General features: G+C 49.5%; 1 protein-coding gene across 12 annotated transcripts in view; it reads right to left on the minus strand.

Moving 5' to 3' along the window:
- Positions 1 to 12,724, minus strand: part of FRMD4A (FERM domain containing 4A) — a 612,832-nt gene that overhangs the window by 43,151 nt on the left and 556,957 nt on the right. The gene's annotated exons all lie outside the window — the stretch shown is intronic.

Here is a 12,724-nt window from a genome sequence, read left to right on the forward strand (position 1 = left end):
GTCAGACCTCGGGGTCACTAACTTCTTGGAGCCATCATGTCCCCATCCAGAAGATGACCAACTAACCAACCTCCAAGATGGCTCCAAACACGGGGAATTTATTACTTAACAAACAGCTTACTTAAGTACCTCCCTCTTGTCTCCTTCAGTCCTTTCCTCAATTGTCACAAAAGTCACCTTACACACAGTGTCAACCTCCCTCCTCTTGACCAGCCCCACCTCCGGATAAGACAAACACTGGGCCAACTCTGGTCCCACGCTCAGTTACTGGAAGGGAACGTCTCATTATCAACCAGTGCTGAAAGGGCCGGGTTACCTCTCCATCTTATCGACAGACCAAAGCACACGTGTGTAAGTTTGGATGCTAAAAAAGCAGTTACTCTGAGCCATCTTTGGGATCAATGAAGCAGGAGGGTGGTTGGAACCATCCGAGAAGAGCAAGGTTTCAAACTTTATGGGTCGACAAAACAGTAGCCAAGTGCTACTTGGAAAGGGCTGTCCACACACATGATGAATCCGTACGGGAGCAAAAAAGAAAGCGGTGGTGACGGGAGTGTGTTTTGAAAGAGACAAGTAATTCGTTAACACCCGGTTGTCCAAAGTTTGAAGCAGCACCACGCTTCTGGAAGGGGTGAGGTGAATATTCTTCAGAAAACACACCCAGAAGACAGAAGTAGAAGAAGACGCAAGTCTACAAACCAGTGGGTGAGTCAGCAGGTCTGGGCTCGTGTCCCAGCTCTGCGACGCACTAGCCGCCGGGCCTTGGCAACGTGACACAAGGCCTCTCAGCCTCCGATTCCTCCCCTAAGATACAGGAACGGAAAGGGGACCTTCTTCACAAGTTGGGGGGAACCAATGAGAGAATGCCTCAGATATGCTGAGAGAGCTTAGAACACAACAGATGCTACGTGAGCATTAGTTTTTGTACTCAACAGTGTTCCTGGCCTTCATGGGGAGTTGGCACGCCAACTGGACAAGAGGAAGGCTAGTTAGCGGGTAGGCAAGAGGCGGGCAAGGCTGGTGGGAGGCAGGTACTACCACTGCCCTGTCCGTCAGGACACTGGGGGGGTGGGGGTGAGGGGTGGGGAGGGAACCAGGGAGGGAGTGGCTTTTCACAGACTCCTGACAGAAGTTTCCCCTGTGCTACAGTTCACACAACCCTCACCAAAACATCATCCCCGTTTTCGCAGAAGAGGTCACTAGGACGTAGGGAGGCAGGGCTGGGATTCCAGCTGGGTGGCTCTGTTTGGTCCGCCTCACACCCGGAAGGAAACGGTAGGGGCGCGGGAACTTTCCGTCTCGCTCACTGCCGGGCTGCGGCAGTAGGAGAACCGTGCGGTGTGCCATCCTATCTGCCTTTCACCCCTAGACTCTTTCCACATCCCGCGTGGATTAAAACGCAGGCCGCAGGAAGGGGGAGAAGGAACCGAGGGGTTCTTCGGGTGAGCCACTGAACAACAAGCATCGGGGAGCAAGGCGGGGGTGGTGGTGGAGGAGACAGGTGATTCGATGTCACCTGAGGCCCGACCCTCAGAGAGCACGGGGTGGGGTGGGTGGTGAAAAGCTGCCCATGAGGAAGAGGCCGGAGATCAGCAAGGCCACCTGAAGGAGAGAGGGAACGCATACGGGAGGGAGCCCTCACCTCAGGGCCAGCTAGGTAATCCACCCAGGAAGCTATCACCTCCAGTCTAATCAGCTGAGATGCTCTCTGTGCTCCACTGCCAGCCAATCCGATCAGCGCCCCAGGGAGCCTTCCTGGTTATCGCTGTCAACTGTATGTTTGCAGGAGACTAGACTGAAAACACAATCTTTCGGGTTGGGCTATTTATTATTTTTTATTTATTTATTTATTTATTTAAAAAAAATTTTTTTTTTTAACGTTTTATTTATTTTTGAGACAGAGAGAGACAGAGCATGAACGGGGGAGGGGCAGAGAGAGAGGGAGACACAGAATCGGAAACAGGCTCCAGGCTCTGAGCCATCAGCCCAGAGCCTGACGCGGGGCTCGAACTCACAGACCGCGAGATCGTGACCTGGCTGAAGTCGGACGCCTAACCGACTGCGCCACCCAGGCGCCCCTATTTATTTATTTTTTAACGTTTGTTTACTTTTGATAGAGACAGAGCACAAGTGGGGGAGGGGCAGAGAGAGAAGGAGACCCAGAATCCGAAGCAGGCTCCAGGCTCCGAGCTGTCAGCCCAGAGCCCGACGCGGGGCTTGAACTCCAAAACCGCGAGATCATGACCTGAGCCCAAGCCGGACGCTTAACCGACTGAGCCACCCAGGCGCCCCTTGGCTCTTTACTATTATGTTTCAACCTGAATCCAAAGAATTTTGATAGAAACAGGTCACTAATAACTTAGGGATTAATTTAGGTGGGGGAAGAGGGAAAAACCGGACCTCACAGAGGACCATTCCCATCCATCCAGCCACAGCCAGAGAACCTGCCTGATGCGTTCAAGGCCAGAAAGTCGCTTTTGGTGCCTATCTGGGAATCTTCTGAGGGCGTTACTGATACCATGGGACCAGCGCCGCAGATGTTCCTGGCAGAGATGTGGTAAAAACCTGTCCCACGGCTCTGGAGGAACAGCCTCCCTCACTTTCTTACTTTCCAGCCGGGGGGGGGACACCTCACCCGGTGGGCAGCCAGTTGCCTGGGGCAGGATGTGGGGGCGGGGAACACCAGCTCCCCTCCAGCCGGCAAACACATGCACGGATATCCTCGTTCAGCTGCGAGGGAGAATTTGCTCCAATCTTTCCAAAGACCCTGGGCCACTCGGCACCGGATGTGAGTAACCATCCCCTGAAGAACACATTGTCAGGAACCGTGGCTCATCTCTTTTTTACACAGATGGGAACCTGACTAAGAGCCCCCTGGTCTCGGGAGACAGAAGGGGTGCTTTCCTCTTTGAAAAGAGGGGAAATTTGAAACAGTCCCCCCAGGAAGAAAGAAATCTGTTATCCTAAAAGGAAGGGAAGGAAAGGACAATCTGTCTTGTTTCAGTCTTCAAGGAAAAAGAAAATGAAGAAGCTTATTCCCAGCCGATCTGTTAAAAGCGGCAAGGCAAAGTTTTGGCTGACACCTCGGGAACAAATATGAGGGAGAGGTCTCAACTCTTCCTCGTGACGAACAGACAGGCATTTTCCTTATGAGTCCTCAGTTAGGAGTTCCTAACACAAAAGATGTCCTGAGAGGCCATGGGAAATGCCGTCACGCTGCAGATTTTTCGGGTTAAACGTGTGATCTCTGGAGACCATCTCCAAGAATTAAATGGGGTTTTTAATGTGAAAAACATATGCCTGGACAACTTCTCATCGGGCTCAGCAATTATAGTCCACCTGAACGAGTAGTGGAATGGAAGCACCTGGGTGGAGGGTAGGGATCTCTGCGACAGTTTTACCGTGTGGCCGTTTCACTGCTCAGGGGCACTTTCGACAATGGGTGGAGAGGACAAATATAACGGGGGAGGGGGGCTGAATAGGTGACTATAAAAATTAGCAGCAGTATCTAATAAAAATATTAAGTTCGATATCCGTTTCAAACTACTGTTTATGGGTAACTCACACGGTTCCCCCTTTCTCTTATATTGTGAAATGAGGGGCTTGATCTTTCCAGCTCCCAGACTCTAATTCCGCGGCGGCATCGAAAGTGCTGGGCTGAATGGGAACACAGCGATGCCTATGAGGGACCACAGGGATATTTATTTTCCAATGTTTAAAATTTCAGCGCTGGAGAGGAGCGTGCTTAGGTTATACGTGCTTAGTCTGCTCGGGTTCTCTTTACTCTTTACTATTCTTTTGGTACTAATACCCAAGGGCAGAAAGAGATCACTGTAAATGACTTACTCAGGCTCTTTTCCCCTAACAGGCGGGGAGAAAGGGACAACCGGTCTCCCTCCTTTCTCAGCTTTGACTCCGGCCCATCCCGCTCAAGCAAAGCCCAGACCCAGCCATCCCACAGCACAGGTGTCACCCCTCACTGGTTGCCCCGTCCGGCGTGAGCACACCCTGGCAGAACCCCAGTCCTCCGGCAGGGCCTGTGTGGCTGTGCCCGCCTGCAGAGCACGGAGGTTATGACCCAAATTAAAGCCCCTGGAATCCTCCAAAAGGAGGCAGGGAGCTGCTACCAGAGACCTTTAAGAGGCTGGAGAGAGACACAGGGAGGAGACAGAGTGAGAGCAAGAAAGAAAGGAAGAAAACAAACAAGAAAAAAAAAAAAAAAAAAACGCACACAAACCAAAAGACAATGTGATTTGTACCGGCGCGAGGCAATGTGTGTTGACCTGAATACAGCCGTGACCGTAAAGCTGGCTGACGCCTATCAGATCAGCTCTCTGTAGGGAGAGATGTCAGATAGCTGGCATCCTCATTGTTACATTAGTTATTAATAAACTTCCTGACAATGGAAGGAAGTGCCAGCACTCAGAGAATGAGAATGTGAGAACGGGTGAGTAATGCCTGTGGACGGATCCCAGGCAAAGCGAGGGCCCCGCGCTTTGCACATGTTTTCCCCCAGAACGGCGAGTGTCAGAGCTGGGGCATGATCGCAGGCGGCAGGGTTTGCCCCGGTGCTGTTTGTTTAAACCAAAGATCCCTCACCACATGCTTCGCAATCCTGCTGATCACAACGACAAAGAGGACTCAACTGCCAACTCATTAATCACCCAGCCGGGCTCCTATTTATAGACACAGCACATCCTTTTGTTTTGTAGCAAACGCGCGGCTTATGCCCCTGTATTTTCAGTCAAGAAGCCAGTGCCAGTCTCCTTGTTTCATCTCAGAGGGGACACACAGTACCATCTTTTTGTCCGGGTGGTTAACGAGACAAGCCACGTGGGCCTGCAGAACACAAGGTATTTCCCAAGCTGTGCACCATTTTCTTTAAAAAGGCTGGGAGTCGTCCGAGCGGCTCTGTCAGTTAAGCGTCTGACTTCCGATCAGGTCATGATCTCACGGTTCACGAGTTCAAGCCCCACATTAGGCTCTGTGCTGACAGCTCAGAACCTGGAGCCTGTTTGGGATGCTGTGTCTCCCTCTCTCTCTCTGTGCCTCCCCCACTCACACTCTGTCCCTCTCAAAAATAAATAAATATTCAAAAAAAAATTTTTTAAAGGCTGAGAGCACGGGGTGCCCGGGTGGCTCAACTGGTTGAACGTCTGACCTCATCTCAGGACACGAGCTCACGGTTTGTGAGTTCGAGCCCCATGTTGGGATCTGTGGTGACAGCTCAGAGCCTGGAATCTGCTTCGGATTCTGGGTCTCCTTCTCACCCTGCCCCTCCCCCACCTTGTGCACAGCATACCCTCTCTCTTTCTCTCTTTCTCAAAAAAAAAAAAAAAAAAAAAAAAAGGTTGAGGGCAAAACCAGGTCTCACTTAGCCCCTACATGCCCCACTGACATCAGAATTGTTCCGTGCTGGCAAGTCGTCCCAACAATGCTTAGGACAAGCCTACGCGCTCTCCCACTTTTGGACGAGCTATGGAAAGGCTGTGCGTGTTCAGCTACCAGGACAAGTACAGCTGTTGTTTTCTTTGTTTTTTGTTTGGTTATTACATGTTCTGTCCCTCTCCAATCTTTTCTGAGATACCAAGAAATGGGGGAAGGGAAGAGAGGAACAAACCCCTTTGAAGTCCCGCAAAAAAGATGCCAGGTGCTTTTTTTTGAACGCTGAAAACATCATAACCGAGTGGTTTGAATTCATAGTTGTCCTCTGTAACTCTGTCTGAGCCTCTGCAAACGAGTTACCTGAAGCACCAATGAGCAAAAGCAATGGAGGAGAGGTGTTGGCGAATCTGGAGGGAATCCGCAGGCTCCCCCAGGACGGAGTGAAGAGTGCCTGCAGCAGTCAGGCAGGGGGTTTACGAAGCGTCCAGCCACGCACGGCGTGTGACGAGGCCAAGATGGCACTCGGCTCGTGGAGGGCAGGGGGAGCGGGTCTGTCGGCCTGGCTTGGCAGCCTGAGCTGCCTCGACATCCCTTCTTGCAGCGGGACTCTGCGAAGACCTCACCATCTCTCAGCTGATGTATTCTGGGGACAAGGGTCCTCACATCCTTTTTGAGCCTGGTCCCCAGGGCCTTTCCGCAAATGAATTTGGGATATGGGTTCTATAACCTTCCTACAGTGTGAACTGCATTTGGTGTCCTAACACGTATATTCCTTTTATTCCAACACAGGTCTTGCCTCCTGGGCTTGGATGGTTCACTACCTCTAAGGATCTCTCCTGGGGACAGGGGCCTATAGATCTTATGTAAGAGAGTCCTATGTATCATCACTGAAGAATTTGGGGTGGGGGGCTTAGCACTAAGCCTTAATAAATCATTTCAACTATGTGGACTTTTTTTTTTTTTTTTTTTTTTTTTAATGCTAGCCCTGTGGCTCAGGGCATTAGCAAATGTAGACTTCCAACTTCTTTAATAAATAGCAATGACACAGCTTTGTTTCTTTAGCAACTCATACCTCAGATGCCAAGTACTGGACGTCAGTAATTTTAAAGGTATTTACATGCCTTTAAATAGGAAAACAGCCTTCAAAGTTACTAACAGCTTGGAAACATTTTCTCTGTTAACGTCAATAAACAGTATCAAACACTTTGAGGAGAGGGGCTCTAGCTTTCTAAGTGTTGTGCATTGCACCAAGCAAGGTTTGGGAGCTAACCAAGCTAACCATTGGGAAAGAGCTCATCCCACAACAATATTACAGTGTTACAAGGGTCAGCTACACCACAATTTGGGCATAGATAAGAGTGAAACAGTGGATAGAAGACAGCAAGGATGAACAGTATTTGACAAATTTAATCTTTCAAGGTCTGAGGCCAGTAGATAAAAGTGATACAGTACATTCCGAAGGAGAGTATCAGTGGCGGGCATGTGACAGTTCTAGGCAAGGCCCAAGAAACCATGAGCTCCAGGAACACAGATGATTCTAGGGGCACCTGGGTGGCTCAGTCGGTTAAACATCTGACTTCGGCACAGGTCATGATCTTGAAGTTCATGGGTTTGAGCCCCGTGTCAGGCTCTATGCTGACAGCTCAGAGCCTGGAGCCTGCTTCGGATTCTGTGTCTCCCCTGCTCTCTGCCCCTCCCCCACTCACGTGCAGTCTCCCCAAAATGAATAAACATCAAAAAACTTTTTAAAAAAGGAACATAGATGATCCTTAAAATGGACCACATGCAAGATTTTTACTACTATATTTCAGATTTTAATTTCAATAATCCTATACCACTGACATTGGTTTTGGCAAGGATTTTTTGGATCTAATGCCAAAATCAAAGGTACCCGAAGTAAAAATGAACAAGGGGGATTATAGCAAACTAAAAAGCTTTTGCACAGTAAAGGAAACCATCAACACAACAAAAAGGCAACCTCCTGAATGGGGGAAGATATTTGCAAGTCATATAACTGATAAGGGGTTAATATCCAAAATACATAAAGAACTCCTACAACTCACCAGCAAAGAACCCACACAACCCAATTCACAAATGGGCAGAGGATCGGAACACACATTTTCCCAAAGACATGCAAATGGCCGACAAACACATGAAAAGATACTCAACGTCACTCGTCACTCGCCAGGGAATGCAAATCAAAACCACAGTGAGAAACCACCTCACACCTGTCACAACGGCCAGAGTCAAAAAGACAAGAAACAACCAGTGTTGGCAACTGTGGAAAAAAAGGAACTCTCGTGCACTGCTGGTGGCAATGCCAATGGGTGCGGTCACTGTGGGGAACAGTATGGAGGTTCTTCCAAAATTTAAAAATAGAGCTACCATATGATCCGGTAATCCCAGTACTGGGTATTTATCTGGAGAGAATGAAAACCCTAACTCAAAAAGATAGACCTCTCCCTACATCCACGGCAGCGTTATTTACAACAAAATATGGCAACAACCCGTCCATGAAGGGATCAAGAAGATGTGGCATATCCGTACAATGGAATATCATTCAGCCTTAAAAAACGAAATCTCACTTTTTTGGGATAACCCAGATGGACCTTGGGGGCACTGAGTTAGGCGGAGGATGTCAGAGAAACAAGTATCGTATAATCTCACTTATATGTGGAACTTAAAAAAAAAAAAACAACACAAAAAACCCAGAACTGAATCTCATAGATACAGAGAGCAGGTTGGTGGTTGACAGAGGCTGGGGTTCAGAAGGTACGTGTTTCTAGTTATAAGTCATGGAAATGTAATGTTACAAACATTTTTTTTTGTTTTTTTTGTTTTTTTATTCAACGTTTATTTATTTTTGGGACAGAGGGAGACAGAGCATGAACGGGGGAGGGGCAGAGAGAGAGAGGGAGACACAGAATCGGAAACAGGCTCCAGGCTCTGAGCCATCAGCCCAGAGCCCGACGCGGGGCTCGAACTCACGGACCGCGAGATCGTGACCTGGCTGAAGTCGGACGCTTAACCGACTGCGCCACCCAGGCGCCCCAAAACATTTTTTTTTGAATCGTGCTTGGCGTACCTACTGGATGTCAGGCCCTGAGCTAGAAGTAGAAAAAAGGATTTTCAAATGAGGACTCAGTTCTCAAAATGTTTTTAAGAAATATTTATTAGAGCCCCCCACCTTTTTTTTTTTTTTTTTTTTTTTTTTTTTTTAAAGCAGGAGGCAATAGGTGAAGGAGGGAAACTAACTGGTCAAATGGGATACTGGATTAGACACATTGTATTTTTTAAATGAGAAGTAGAATGTAGTGTCTGGCAAGTGTAATAAAAAGAGTGTTTAAAATCAGGGCTGTCCTACAGGAGCAAGGCCCCATCCATCTGGGGGAACACATTTCTAAGGAGTTCTCGAGAAACAGGCAAGAGGTCACTGTAGGACAAAAAGAAACTAGTGGGAAACTGGCCAGCTGGGAGTTTTTGGAAGACAAAGAGAGAGCAGGCGGGAATCCAAGTCGGGGAGGGGCAGAGACAGAATCCCAAGCAGGTTCTGCACTATCCGTGCAGAGCCTGACCCGGGGCTCGAACCTATGAACCATGAGATCATGACCTGAGTTGAGACCAAGACTCAGATATTTAACCGAATGAGCCACCCAGGTGCCCCCCGGCTGTGGAGTTTTTTAAGCCAAGGGCTGGACGCCCTCACTGTGGGTGACGGGAAACACCCCCTTCCAAGTGGGGCTGCTGAGGGCTGGTCTCAGCTTGAGGGCATCTCTTCCCGCACAAGACAGAGGGGCAGCGATCAGCAGCCCCAGGGGGAAACGATGACCAGATCTGTGGACATCAGAAATTCCCTTTGTTAACTCATGGCCTATATTCTTTCCTTTTTGGAGTCTCTCCCTCCACTGTCTTCTTAAGTCACAGGAGGGAGGTGTCCCCACGGACCCTCAGCCTCAGCATGACATCAAGCACACTTCTTCAGGCTCCAGCTGGCAGGGCTGGGCAGAGTTTGACGCGCTGCCTGATCTGGTCCTGGGGCACGGCTCATACCTCCCGGTCTCATCCTCTCCCACCTTCCCCTCGCACAGCGGTGTGGCAGAGGGCGGGCAGGAAAAGGGCAGAGGAGTCAGTGCCCACGAACGGAGTCCCTCTGCAAGTGGGGAGGGCGAGGTCTTTGCGTCAGGAGCTCCCAAGTAGACTCCCTGACATGAAGTTATCACACATTTGAAAGTCACTTTTGTATCTTGGGGTAAAGATGCTTTATTTGCTACTGTACTATTTTGTTCTATTGTGCTGGTGGCAGGGACACAGCTGAATTGCTTTCTCATCTGCAAAATCTGGATCTCATCTGCTGATGACGGAGTGATGTCAGTTCTAGGTCAGGAGATTTGGGGCTCCCGGGCACAACCTGATCTGTGGCTGCAGTTACGTTACCGCCGCGGTGTCCCCACAGGCTCACAGATATGAGCGGCCAGAGAACGGCCCAAGACACAGGTCCGAAAGCGGGGATACCTGGGTTCTGTGTTCCAAAGCCACACCATCACCTCAGGCTTCTATCTCTTCTTCAGCAGGAAGAGTGGCTCTCAACGTGTGGTCCCCAGATCAGCCGCATCGGCATCTCTTAGGGATTTGTTAAAAATACAAATTCTCAGGCTCACCCCCGACCTACAGAATCAGACACCCTGGGACTGGAGCTCAGCTCTCTGTGTTTGAACTGCCTTCCACGTGGTTCTGATGCGCGTCGAAGTTTGAGAACTGAGCTGGAAGAATCCACTGTCCTTCTGGATAGTACCGTGCCAAATTCGCACAGTACCCGGCTTTCCAAATGGCTAAGAAACCACAGCAGGGATGCACACCTCACGAAGCCTGAGGGATGGGTGGGGCTCATCTGTGGCTGGATGAGGACGACCTTGGGCAGATAAATCCAGGCTCAAAGCAGAGACTCTGGATTTTACCAGGGGTTAGAAGGGTCTTGAGCACAAACACAGGAGCTGACTATGGCTTTGCCCTTTGCCACTCAGCAGGGGATTGAGAGTGGCCATAATTTGAGATGTGGGTCTCAGGTTTTGTAGGACCTTCTCTTAGATACAAGACAGCAGCATTTTCTACAGCTTTCACCGTAAAGCTGAAGGCCTCAGAAATTATCGTCATTTGCCTCGTTGTACTGCTGAAAACATTTAGAAGAATCTGAGGCAGGGAGGGGTTTATGGTAAACCTATGGTGGCAGAGGTAGAGCCAGGCTTTGTGGGGCATGAAGCTTAGATAATTTTAGTGGATTTACGGAAAATAATGCAATTATTTACAACAGCCGAGATATGGAAGAACCTAGGTGCCCACTAATAGAGGACACTTAGGATTGATAAGATGGATAGAGAAGATGTGGTGTGTGTGTGTGTGTGTGTGTGTGTACATCACACAACAGACACACACACAATGGAATATTACACAGCCATAAAAAAGAATGAGATCTTGCCATTTACAACAACACGGATGGACCTGGGTATTATGGTAAGTCAAAGAAATCAGACAGAGAAAGACAAATACCGTATGATTTCACCTCTTTGTGGAATCTACCAAACAAACGAATCAACAAACAACAAGCAGAAATAGACTGAGGGGCGCCTGGATGGCTTCAGTCAGTTAAGCCTCTGACATCAGCTCAGGTCATGATCTCATGTCTGTGAGTCTGAGCCCCTCGTCTGGCTCTGGGCTGACAGCTCAGAGCCTGGAGCCTGCTTTGGATTCTGTGTCTCCCTCTCTCTCTGCCCCTCCCCTGCTCATGCTCTGTCTCTCTCTCAAAAATAAATGAACATTACAAAAAAAAAAGAAAGAAAGAAACAGACCCATTAATACAGAGAACCGGTGATTGTCAGAGGGGAGGGGGAAGGGCAAAATGGGAGAAGGAGGGTGGGAGACACAGGCTCCCAGGGATGGAATGAGTAAGTCACGGGGAAGAAAGGTACAGCTTAGAGAATACAGTCAGTGACACCTTAACAGAGCTGCATGGTGACAGCTGGTAGCTACACTTGAGGTGAGCGCAAGAGATGGTGAAATCGCCACGTTACATACCTGAAACTAACATACACTTATGTGGCCTGCACTTCAAGATTAAAAAAAAAAAAAAGAATGCAAAACGTACTATGTTCACAAAACCACATGCCATGAGGACACGTGGCTGGGCCCTCCCAAACCCTCTGAAAGGCCTGGCCAGCGCGGGCCCCTGAGCTGAAGCTCCACCAGCCCCCCAGTAAATGGGCCTCTCGGTCCGGAAGGGGCACATCCTCCCCCTGGTCCTCTGGGTCGAGGCTCTGACTGGACTCTGCCGGCCTGGAGGCCGCCCAGACCCCTTCAGCTTCTTGCCCTTCTCCGTTTCCTCTTACTGCTGTTGTGTGCAGTCCTTAGACCGGGCTGTGGAAAGACCCTGGTGAACCAAGGAGTTGGTTCTTAGAAGGACATCGCTTTTCACGGCTCATTCTTATTTGTTTCTCTTTAAGACTATCTTCACTTCCAGTCTTTTACAAGCCTGGAAGCACCAGGTGCAAAGACAAACAACGAAATAACGACAGGGGAAGGTATAGTAAAGGGGAACTGTGGCCAGGGGGAGAAGAATCTAGACAAAGCTGATGGAGGGAGGAGCCGAGATGTGGGCAGGCAGGATGCCTCTGTGAACCCATGAGCTCCGGCTGGCGTCCCCATCAGCAGGGTTCCAAGGAAGCAAGAGCAGCAGAGAAGTTATGGCTGAGTGTGATGGAGGGACAGCAGCACTGGGCATGGCGGGGTGGTGGGGGGGCAGGGGGCAGGCTCAGTAAACAGCATCAGTGGGGGTGGGCACCAAAGAGAGAGGGATGCACTAGAACAGAGGTGACACTAGGGACGCAATATTTACAGACAACTCCTAGAATGTTAGGGCAGGAAGAAATCTTTTTTTTTTTTAATTTTTTTTTTTTCAACGTTTATTTATTTTGGGGACAGAGAGAGACAGAGCATGAACGGGGGAGGGGCAGAGAGAGAGGGAGACACAGAATTGGAAACAGGCTCCAGGCTCTGAGCCATCAGCCCAGAGCCCGACGCGGGGCTCGAACTCACGGACCGCGAGATCGTGACCTGGCTGAAGTCGGACGCTTAACCGACTGCGCCACCCAGGCGCCCCATGGGCAGGAAGAAATCTTAAAGAAAAAAAAAAGGAAGGAAGAAAGAAAGAAAAAATGACTCTGGAAGATGAGGGAGGGGAAAGACTTGTTGCTTTCCTTCGAGGCTCCAAGGCAAGAGTACACTGTCCCCAAGAACAATCAGGCTTTGATCCTGTGGCCTGGGGAGGGACCTGCATTCAACGTCTCCG

Source organism: Leopardus geoffroyi, chromosome B4 (genome assembly GCF_018350155.1).
Source record: "Leopardus geoffroyi isolate Oge1 chromosome B4, O.geoffroyi_Oge1_pat1.0, whole genome shotgun sequence".
NCBI classification, from domain to species: domain Eukaryota; kingdom Metazoa; phylum Chordata; class Mammalia; order Carnivora; family Felidae; genus Leopardus; species Leopardus geoffroyi.